This window comes from Bos indicus, chromosome 20 (assembly GCF_029378745.1).
Source record: "Bos indicus isolate NIAB-ARS_2022 breed Sahiwal x Tharparkar chromosome 20, NIAB-ARS_B.indTharparkar_mat_pri_1.0, whole genome shotgun sequence".
NCBI classification, from domain to species: domain Eukaryota; kingdom Metazoa; phylum Chordata; class Mammalia; order Artiodactyla; family Bovidae; genus Bos; species Bos indicus.
This window is the reverse complement of record NC_091779.1, coordinates 16,456,081-16,468,238: the sequence shown is the minus strand read 5'-3', so window position 1 is coordinate 16,468,238 and position 12,158 is coordinate 16,456,081.

Here is a 12,158-nt window from a genome sequence, read left to right as displayed (position 1 = left end):
AGAATGTTTTTATTAGATGGTAACTTTAATTTTTAATTAAAGTTAAAATAAACCTTTGGTTGATCAGAAGCCAGTTTAATAATATTTCAGTGTTCTTTCTTTTTCTTAAACTAGACTATTTCCTTTATGGACTCATGTTTTCTAAGTGGCAGAAACATTTTTCAAATGAAATATCCCAAAGCTCCAATATATAAAGCAAATATCCTGACTTCAATAGTCTTTAGTGACGTGAACTTTGGAAAAATTACTTAACCTTTCTGAGTCTATTTTCCCTTTTATAAATGGGGATGCCTTGCTGCAAGGATTAAATAAACTAACCCATGGGAAGCTCCCAGCTCAGCATCAGACATAACAGACCCTTGATATGTGTTACTTACTTTCTGTGTTGCTGTCTCCTTCGCTTTACTCCAGTTATACCCAGTGAGTTCCTGCTATGTGCCTGCTTGGTAATGGGCATAACAGCCAACAAGACGTGGTGCTTGACTTCAGCCTTAGAGAAGCCCTTTACATTAGAGACTTTTAGTGTGGCTTGGAGTTTGATGATACAAGACTTATAACTCTATCTACTAATATATCTATTTATCTATCTATAACTACATATGTCAATAAAATTCAAGTTTTTACCGCATGTAGTAGGCAGGGTTCCAAAGTCAAGTTAAAAAGCATTGCAGAAGACAAGTTTGTTTTTTTTTTTTAGAAGACAAGTGTTTTTGTGTGATATTCATGATTGCTTGATATGCAGGGTTGCAAAGTCAAGTTTAAAAACATTGGGGTGCACCAAATTGTATAGGTTTCATTCTAGAACTTCCAGCCTTTAACCTTGGGAAAATGCACTATGACTTTCTAAAAAAATCTCTGGCAGTTCTGTGTACATATGAAGGGCTCTCACAGAATATTTGATTTGTAAATATCAAATCAGCAGTACACCCATTTTCTGAGACATTAGAGGAAGAAAGGAGATTTCCAGCCAAGACTACCATTCTTCTTTTGTCTGTACTTTACTATGTGGGATTCATGTTGGACCCAAGATGAATTCAATGTTGACAGGTAGTAAAGGGGGTGAGGGAGGCACTCCGAGAAGAAGAAAGTAGAAAAAGCCTACTTTGTTGTGGCATGAGCATTAAGCAACTATTTTCTATGGAATATTATTAATTATAGTAATTTAGTAAAAGTTAGAATATGAAGAAAACCCAGCATTCAGGTAGTATTTGAAAGCTGGATAAAGCCTCCACAAAGTTGTATTCTAAAATTTTTGATTTCTCTGTTGAGGACTTTTGTAATAATTCTGGATTTCATACTTCTTGCTCCAACTCAGTGGACTTCATAGGGCATTTTGGTTAAATGTATGATTCCAAAGTTTTTCCCAGGCAAGATGTAGGCATAGAATGGTAAGACTCATTTGACTGAAATCACTGACATTTTAAAAGAAAGCAGAAGCATGGCCAAGTTTGTGAAGATTTAAGTTTGTTTAGAAGTGATTCTGTGTATGTATGGGGAAGCTTTTTTCACTGCTTCTTAAGTGATTTGATACTTAGTTTCTCCCTGCCACCTCCCTATCTAATTTACTTTACGGCCCTCCTGTACTAGTATTTCTGCCAGGAGCCTCAAGGCCTTCCGTCTTTGTGCTAGTCTCACCCGGGCCTTCTGGTGTTCCATTCCTCCCCATGTCCTTTCCATCTGTTTGGATGGATCGCCATATTGGCTTTCCAGATGTTTGGGCTTGAACTGGACAAGTATCTATTTTGGATTCAGTCTCTCCTTTGGCCCTACTGGAGTAGAAACTCACCAGTCTGTTAAATCAGTGCTTATGGGAAAAGCTTAGAGGATACCGAAAGGGCTTTGCTTCATTTCCCCAATTCTATACTTTTACAGGGGCTTTCTCAAGGTCAAATTCCATCTTTAAAGACTACAGTTCAGTGTTTCCCAATCTTTCTACCACCAATAGTCTCTCTTACAATTTTCTTTCCTTATCCCATTAAAAAAAAAAGAGTTTTGTCTACCAAAAAGTATAACCAAGGTTATATTTTCCTATTAATTAAAGTTTATGTTTAGCTTGATGTAAGTATTAATATCTGCACCCTAGTTGATGTGAGTACAATCATGAACAAAGAAACTTGATGTTTTAGCCTGTGCATTTACATTTTGATATATGTATTAATTATAAAGAGAATTTTGATACTAAAAAGCTCTAGGACCCCAAGTGGATTGAGGATCCCAGGATGGGAAAATCATTTAAACTAAAGAAATGATTCTAATGGTAAAGATTTCAGTAGGTGGTATTATTTCAGGCTCATTGGGAGATTTTGAAGGGAAATGGGAATTTGACCTGCTGCTCAATTCATACTGAATGAACACTTGCCAGTATTTATTAACACATACCTTCTCTTACTCTCATGCATGCTTATGTGTGATATGTATGAAAATTTTCTCCTTGTAGAGGTATAGTTTAGGGAGACATTTTCTTTGAAATATAATTTTGTATGATAATTTGTGATATGAACTTAATCGTCACTCTTCTCCAAAGTTAGCAAATAGTAGACAATAATTTTAAACTAGTCCTAGATGGGTTTCAAAAAATATGCTAAATATCAAGGATTGAATGATTAAGACAAGACAAATGCCAATTTTCCCTACCCTCCATTCCCACCAAAAGATGGTTTTATTAGCACCATTTTCCAGCAGGAGAAATCCTTAACCACACAAGCTGTGTTTATTATTGAGGACTGACCTTTCTACTTGTGGCAATTTGAAGAAATAAAGGACCTAACACTTTATAATATTTAAGGAGAGCCAAGAAAGAGTCTGAATTATTACGGGATGCAACAAACTGGAACGTCAGGAGCTAGAGTGGAGGAATCTTTATAAATAGCTATAAGAAACACCTGAGAGTTAGTGTTGAAAGAGATGTTGCATATCTAAATTGCTGTCAGATTTTACTAATGGAAACATATTAGTACTAGAACAAATTGTATGGTTTTCAGATATCAACAATAAAGGAGAAGAGAGATAAATTTAGGCTTAAGAAAAAAAAAAATCACATTCTTGAAATGCTATATGCTAAAGAGTGAGACTGAAAGAATTGTTGGAAATGGCAAGAAAGTAACTCTCAGGGTGCTTGGTAAATAGAATAGCAGATATAAGAGAAGTTATTGTTGAAGAAGAAATTGTTATACATTTATTTTTTGAACTTAATTGGAACCAGCAGGTTTTTTCTAAATAAGCACTTAATTTCAGAATTGTTTTCAATAAGCAGAAAAATTGCAGTTGGCAGAGACTTCTCATATACCCCATATTCAATTTTCTCTATTATTAACATTTTACATTAGTATAGTGTATTTACCATAGCTAATGAATGAATATTGATACATCATCTCAGACTGATGTCCATACTTTACTTGAATTTCCTGCTTTCCTCTATGTCATCTTTCTGCTCTCAGGTCCCATCCAGGAAACTATGGGACATTTAGTGGTCATGTCTCCCTTGGACTCCTCTAGGTTGTGATAACTTTTCAGACTTTTCTTGTTTTTGATGACCTTGACAGTATTGAGGAGTAGAGGTCAGGTATTTGGAAGAATGTACCACACAAGGGCTTGGTCTGATGTGCTTCTCATGATTGCACTAGGGTTGTGGGTTTTGGCGAAAAAGACCATAGAGATGAAGTGCCATTCTCACTGTCACTGTGACTTGGCTGTCGGTGGGGACCTTGACTGCCGGCTTGCAGTAGCGTGTATTTTTCAGGTTTCTCCACTGCAGAATGACTGTTTTTCTCCTTTCCCATACTTTTTGGAATGAAGCTACTATAAGCAGCCATTAGCTAAAAAGTGGGGAGGTATTTGGAATTCTGCATGAGAGATTGTCTGCTCTCCCCACTTATTTATTTATTCAATCATTTATTCACATCAATGTGAACTCATGGATATTATTTCATATTTGGGATCATAAATCACTATTTTTTTGTTCCAATTGTTCCAGCTTTGGCAATGGAAACTTTCATGTGGCTCCTGTGTCCTGTGGACATACTCTGATCATTTTAAAATTTTTTTTTTTTATTTTGAGCAGTTCCTTATTTCTGGTGCTACAAGAATCTCCAGTTTCATCTTGTATATTTCCTGCCTCAGTCCGAGAATCAGCCATTTCTCCAGAAAGCCCTGGTTCTCTTCCTCAGAGAGTGGTATTATTAATCAAGCTGTGGGGACTCAGTAGAGACTGTCCTCGAGTCTCAGTGTGGGCAGAAAATGACCTGTGAGCTATCTTACTTCCTATCAAGCCCCTCTCCCCATTTCATGGAAAGCCTGGAAAAATACAGAAAGAGGTCAAAGAAAATGAAATCTGACTGAGCTATTTGCCCAGGAAGGCTTGATACAAGAGATTGACTTGCAGGGGTCTGCAATTTAAATTACTGTAGTCATAAAATCAGTTCAAACATGTATTTTTTGCTGAAGATATACTCAGCCTGGCATTTGCAATCCTCATTTCACCTCACCTCAGGAGAACTTGGCTTGTACAGTATAAGTGTGTGTGGGTTTATAGCCTGCAGTTTGAATTTCACAACACATAATTTAGTTTCACTTCATAACTGAGCCCCTGAATAAATGTGTTTTTTCATCAAACCAAACAAACAAGCAAAACCACCCTTGAGCTAAAAGGCATAGAATGCCGGCTATCCATGAACTCAGTAAAACGCCCACTTGCCATGCCATGCGACCAGCAAGGCGCAAATCAGCCATCACACGAGTCTCTGCTGGGGGAGCTGTATGCACGTTGGTGTGGTCAGAGGTGTGTTGCAAGGGAAACTTAGCCAACTGCTTTTGTAAGCCATGATTCTCTTGGAGAGTGAGAAGGAAAAAAAGCTTTTAAAATAGAACTAACATAAAAGGAGCAGGTACACAATTGGATAATAATCATAAAAAGTGTTGTGGTCAACTGGTCCAGCCTCTTTATTTTACAGAGAAAGTTGACAGTGTTAGTTGCTCAGTTGTGTCCGATTCTTTGTGATCCCCTGAACCATAGCCCGCCAGACTCCTCTATCCATGGAGTTCTCCAGGCAAGAATACTGGAGTGGGTAGCCATTCCCTTCTCCAGGGGAATCTTCCCGAGCCAGGGATCAAACCCAGATCTCTGACACTGCAGGCAGATTGTTTACTCTCTGAGCCGCCAGAGAAGCCCTAGAAAAGAGATAAGTCCCCTGCCAACTTCACTGAATAAGTAGGGGTAGCCCAGAACTGGAGTTCAGCTCTCTGACTGCGAGGCTGGTGCTGTTTCCCTGCTGCCTCGTGTTTAATGATTAAAGTCTTACATGTGCTTTATGTTCCATGTTGTTGGCAAGACAGGAAGTGGATCACGCACCTCTAAGGTTTCATTTTTCCTCCTGGGGAGAAGTGAATAGCAGTAGAAAGCAGGGTATAATCTATGGAGATATTGTTCTTAGCTCCTAAGATAGACTTTGGAGATTTTCAGGTGCGCTGGATCCTCCCTGCTGTGTGCAGCCTTCCTCTAGTCATAGCAAGTGAGGGTAACTCTCTCCAGTTGCGGTGTGTGGGCCTCTTGTTGCGGTGGATACTTGTTGCAGATCATGAGCTCTAGAGCATGCAGGCTTCAGTAGTTGAGGCTCATTGGCTCTAGAGCAGGGACTCAAGAGTCATGGCTAATGGGATTAGTTGCTCCACAGTATGTGAAATCTTCCTGGACTAGACATCGAACCTGTGTCCCTTGACTTGTCAAGTGGATTCTTATCCACTGGACTACCAGGGAAGTCCTGAAAGTCATATTCTAAGCCTGCCACAGGAAAACAAAGGTCAGCATAGGCAAAGGGGCTGCTAGGCTGAACATTGTTATGCACGCCACATTCTCAGCTTTACTATTAAAGATCTTTCATTGATGTCCAAATCCAGGATGCAGCATCATTTCTGCAATTATATCAATTATATTTGGCTATAGAGATGAAACAAACTTGCATATATTAAAGAAGATTATTAAAAGAATATAACAGTATCATATAATGAAGGACAGGAAATGATATACCGCAAAGTTTAAGGGAGATTGGAATTAAAGGATTCTCAGAGAGTCCTAGAATTGGTCAGTGAATCAGTAAATGTTTACTAAGTACCTGCCATACACCGGGTATGTAGGGATACAAGAGCAAAAAATTCAAAGTCATTGCCTCAAGGATCTGATGTTATCATGGGACAGTTTGTTGTTAATATAATGGGACAGTTTAAACATGCAAATAGATTAACAGAATACCTTCATTTACTGATAAATGTTCTGAGAGAAATAACAGGGAAATGTGATAGACAGTTGTGGGGCAGGAGGTTCTTCTTCAGCTGAGGTGGTCAGGAAGGGCCTTTCTGAGGAGGGGACATTTGAATTAGGAGAGGAAGTCAGGCACCTCAAGATCTGGTCAAGACATTTGCAACTAGAAGTAACAAGGAGTGCCCAGTTTCTGAAATAAAACGGACTTGAAATGTGTGAAGGATGGACTTAAGGTGGGTGTGGTTCAAGTGAAATAGTCGAGGAGAGAAAGTAAGGGCATAAGGTCAAAAGAGTAAGCAGAGGGCAGATGTACAGGGCCTTGTAGACTGTGGTAAGCAATCTGTATTTTATGTGAACACAGGAAATTCATCAGAGTGAAAAGCAATATAATAACTGCTCTTGCTGCTATTTGTGGAACTGACTATAGTTAAAAGATTATTGGGACTTACCTGGTGGTGCAGTGGTTGAGACTTCTCTGTCCAATGCAGGGGCTGTGTGTTCCATTACTGATCAGGGAGCGAAGATCCTGCATGTCTCATGGCCAAAAAACATAAAACAGAAAGAATATTGTATCAAATTCAATAAAGACTTAAATGGTCCACATAAAAAACCTTAAAAAAAGAAATTCTGTAATTTCTAAATTACAGAAATTTAGTGAGAGATGATGATGAAGTGGTGGTAAAGAATTGCTGAAGGGTTAGGGTCAGGATAAATTTGGAGCTAGAGCTCTCGGGACTTGCTGATGGATTAGATATGGAGGAGGGAAGGAGAGGAACTGCAAATGACTTTTAGGATTTTTGACCTGAGGAACTCAGTGGATGTTGCTGCTATTTGTTGAAAAGAGGCAGACGAATAAGTCTGTCTAGGATGATGTGGTCTGAGGGATCAAACATCCTCTTGGCCATGTTAAGGGTGAGATAATTTTCAGACAGCTGTAAGGTGTTAAGTCAGTTGTGTCATGGACTGTAGCCTGCCAGCCTCCTTTGTCCATGGAATTCTCCAGTCAAGAATACTGGAGTGGGTAGCCATTCCCTTTTCTAGGAGATCTTCCCGACCCAGGGATTGAACCCAGGTCTCCTGCATTTCAGGCAGACTCTTTACCGTCTGAGCCACCAGGGAAGCCCTTAGACAGCCATAGAGAGATGTCAAGAAAGTGGCTGGATAAAAGCTGCTGATACAGAATTGAGTTGTCAGAATTTGTTTACACTGTTTAAAGCCAAGGTATAGAAGAAGATTAACTAGAAATAGAATATTGGGATCAGAAGAGAGTCAAAGTCAGAATCCTGGAGGTGTGACAGCATTGAGAGCTCTGGTAGAGGAAAAGCCAGCAAGGGAGACAAAGAGACTGGAGAAAGTAAGAGGAAACCTCAGTGTCATAAAATCAAATTGTTTCGAGAAGTAGACGCTCTGTGAAATGCTGCTGAGAAATCAAGTAAGCTGAGGGCTTGGCAACTTTAATAAGAGTTATATCAATGAAGCAATGAGGGCAAAATACTCCTTGCTTTGGGTTGAGCAGAAAATTGGAGGCAAGATAAAGGAAACAGTGAGGATAGATAACTTTTCTGTAATGGGGGAAAAACCCTAGCCTGTGTGGGCACAGATTCAATTAGAATTAATTTGATGGTAGGAAAATATTCCTATCTGATTGCATTTAGTTTCTCTGTGAAGTATGAAGTGAGATCTCTGGTATTTTATTTTTGTCTTCTCAGCTCTTGATTTTCCATTTTACCAAATTACTGAGAGTATCATCTTAGCTTTCCTGTAGCTTTATTTACAAGTGCCTGGCTTGCCATGGTACCTACTCTGGCCTCAAATGGATTGATGTGACTTTACAGCCATGATGGTCAACATGGTCTTACAATAGTTTATCTGTCTCAGTTCAGATTCTTGAGAAGGACAGCCATGGCTCACGCTCGTCTGTTGGCTTTGGGTCAGTTTTACTTCTGATTCTACTGGTTATGGTAGGAGGTCTTGGTTACCTAGTAGAAACATACAGCATATGCCTAATCTTTCATCATGAGCTTTTCCAAAGAATACAACATGAATTGGACATGAATTGGTATTAATTTCCTGTGACTGCTGTGACAAATTACCACAGACATAATGGTTTAAAACAATGTAAATTTATTTCCTCACAGTTCTGGAGGCCAGAAGTCCTTCAGCAGGGCCAGGCTCCCTCCTGAGGCTGTAGAGGAGACTTCATTCCGTACCTCTTCTGTTTCTGGTGGCTGCTAGCATGCCTGGGCATGCTTTGGCTGGTAGCTGTATCACCCCCATCTCTGTCTCTGCTTTCACATTGCCTTCGCCTCCCCATGGGTCTCTCGTCTGTGGATCTGTTCCTATACTCCTTCTGCCTCTGTTTTATAAGTGTATTTGTTGTTGTTCAGTCGCTAAGTTGTGTTTGACTCTTTGTGACCCCATGGACTGCAGCATGCCAGGTTTCCTTATCCTGTGCTTAAACTCATGCCCATTGAGTTTTTGATGCCATCCAGCCATCTCCTCCTCTGTTGCCCTCTTCTTGGTTTGCCTATGACTGCATTTAGTACCCATCTGGATAATCCAGAAAGGTCCTACTTTCAATGTCTTTTACTTAAGCACATTTTTTTTTTTTTGCCACATAAGGTGATAACACTCTTTTTTGTCATATGATTTTCAAAGTTCTAGAGATTAGGGTGTGAACATATTCTTTATTTTGTGGGGTAGGTGGAGACACCATTCAGCACACTATAAACAGGTACTTGAAAACCTGAAACATCTTGCAGGGCTTTCTTCTCTTTGTCAAACATTTTCTAAAGGGTAAGAATAGAGAGAGGCGATGCAAGGGTTGAATTCAAGATTTTGAATCAGTCTCTGAATAACCATCTTATTGAAAGATTTGTGGTCACTTAGATGTACTGCCTCATAGTCCCACTGAGAAATAGCACCAGTTGACACCATTTTGGTTATGTCGTAAGAGAAGGCATTTGACCAGACCTATTTTCTTCTTATTGAACTTCTATATTAACAGAATGGAAGGAACAGATGACCGTAGAGAGAAATTGACTATACAGTTCATCCTTGCTTTACAATGGGATTACGTCCTGATAAACTCATTATAAATTGAAAATATCTTAAGTTGAAAATGCATTTAATACACCTAACCTTCTGGATAGCCTAGCCTTCCTTAAACATGCTCAGAACACTTCCATTAGCCTATGGTTGTTCAAGATCATCTAACACAAAGCCTATTTTATAATAAATTTTGAATACTTCATGTAATTTATTTCATACTGTACTGAAAGTTAAAACCAGTAATGTTGTAGAGGTGTAGAGTATGGTTGTAAGTGTATTGATTGGGATCACGTGGCTGACTGGGAACTGCCACTGCCCAGCCTCAGGAGAGAGTAGCATACTGCATTTTGCTAGCCTGGGAAAAGATAAAAACGCCAAATTTGAAGCACTATGTCTACTGAATGTGTACTTCTTTCACACCATCATAAAGCTGAAAAATTTGTAAGTCAAACCATTGTAAGTCGGAGACTGTCTATATAGGTATTTTTTTCCATCTAACCTGGGCTTTGGGAAGTGTAGTTAAACAATTTAATAGTGAAACAGTCAGCTTTGACCTTGCTGTTCTTTTTTGTCAGTTGTCAGTCAAAAAGGGTAAAAAAGTATAAAAATAGGAAGTAGCTTCTGGGCTTACAAGAGTATGAGAAAAAATATTTATAGCTTTATTAAGGCTATTGGAGTTATTTCTTCCACCACATTGCATGTTCTTTGTGAAATTCCCTTGTGCTACTCTCTTTGCTCATGAAAGCAGGTATAGTGCTGTCCTTGAGTCAATATTTCTTGAGGAAATCCTCCTTTTAAATAGTTATTCTTGTCAGCACTTTTTCCTGCAGTCATCCAACTGCCAAGTCCCGCCTATTAGAGGAGAGGAATGATTCCAAGTGTCCTGTTTCTGGTGGTGGTTCAGTCAGTAAGTTATGTCTGACACTTGTGACCCCATGGACTATAGCCTGCCAGGTTCCACTGTCCATGGGGTTTTCCAGGCAAGAATACTGGAATGGGTTGCCATTTCTTTCTCCAGGGGATCTTCCAGACCCAGGGATTGAAATCTGCCTGCAATGCAGATTTTATTGACTGAGCCACCAGGGAAGCCCAAAGTTAAAAGTAAAGATGATGATGGTCTTAAATTCCTAAAAAAATTACTAAAAAATAATAAAAATTTATTAATAAGTCCTGTTATTAGGTTGGTACAAAAGTAACTGTGGTTTCAGACTATGAATTTTAAATTATTATAACTAGGCTCAAGCACATCTTTATTAAACAAACCATTACAATCAACACATTTTTCCAATGAGAAGCGAGTTTGTTTATTCCTGTAGGGTAAAAACGCGTGCTTCAGAATTCAGTGAACTCTGGAAAGCATTTTCTGCCTCCTGCTGGTTGTGGAAGGATTTTCCCTGCAAAACATTGTCAAGATGTTTCAAGAAGTGGTAGTCGGTTGGCAAGAGGTCAGGTGAAGAGGGTGGATGAGGCAAAACTACATAGCCCAATTCATTCAACTTTTGAAATGTTGGTTGTGTGACATGCAGTCAGGCATGGTCATGGAAAAGAATTTGGCCTTTTCTGTTGACCAGTGCTGGCTGCAGGCATTACAGTTTTCAGTGCATCTCACTGATTTGCTGAGCGTACTTCTCAGATGTAATGGTGTCACCAGGATTCAGAAAGCTGTAGTGGATCAGATGGGCAGCAGACCACCAAACAGTGACCATGACCTTTTATGGGTACAAGTTTGGCTTTGGGAAGTGCTTTGGAGTTTCTTCTTGGCCCAACCACTGAGCTGGTCATTGCTGGTTGTCATATAAAATCCACTTTTTGTTGCATGTCACAGTCTGATGGAGAAATGGTTCATTGTTGCATAAAATAAGAGAGGATACTTCAGAACGATGATTTTTTTGATTTGCAGTCTGCTTATGAGGTACCCACTTATTGAACTTTTCCACCTTTACAATTTGCTTCAAATGCTGAGTGACTGTAGAATGGTCAGCATTGAGTTCTTTGACAACTTCTCATGAACTCCGGGAGTTGGTGATGGACAGAGAGGCCTGGCATGCTGCAATTCATGGGGTTGCAAAGAGCTGGACATGACTGAGCAACTGAACTGAACATATAGTTTTAAGAAGATTAGCTTCGATGAGATGATCCTCTTGGTTGATCATTGTCAACTTCCAATGGCTGGCCACTATGCTCCTTATCTTCAAGACTCTTGTCTTCTTTGCAAAACTTCTTGAATTACCACTGCACTGTACATTCATTAGCAGTTCCTGGGCCAAATGCATTGTTGATGTTGCGAGTTGTCTCTGCTGCTTTATGACCCATTTTGAACTTGAATAAAAAAACCACTCTAATTTCCTTTTTGTCTAACATTATTTCTATAGGAAAATAAATATAAAATCAACAGCAGGTAATAAGTCATTAGCAAAAAAACCATAAAGCGAGAAGTGCACATTAAAATGATATATAACACAGCCACATTTATTTAAGAATATATTACAATATCAAATGACAAGGTTCAACAATGCAAAACTGCTGATTACTTTTGCCCCAACCTAATAGTAACTTTCTCTTTTGGAATGACTAAAATCCCCAGAGTTACTTCCTATGAGAAGCACTGTCCTTGTGTTTACATCTAGTCTGCCTAATTTGATGAGGTTAAACAGGGACCTGTTTGATCTGTGGTTTGTGGAGTGTTCAGCAGTATCCACAATTACTAAGCCTGCTAGTTTTGCTCTTGTTCTCACCCCTAGGAATAATAACAGCCTCTAGAAGCTGTATGAAGGAGGATTGACCCAAGCTTTGTAGAAGAAGAACAGAGTAGTCTTGAGCTGCTGACCTGCCTCACATGCAGGGAGTAATTGGG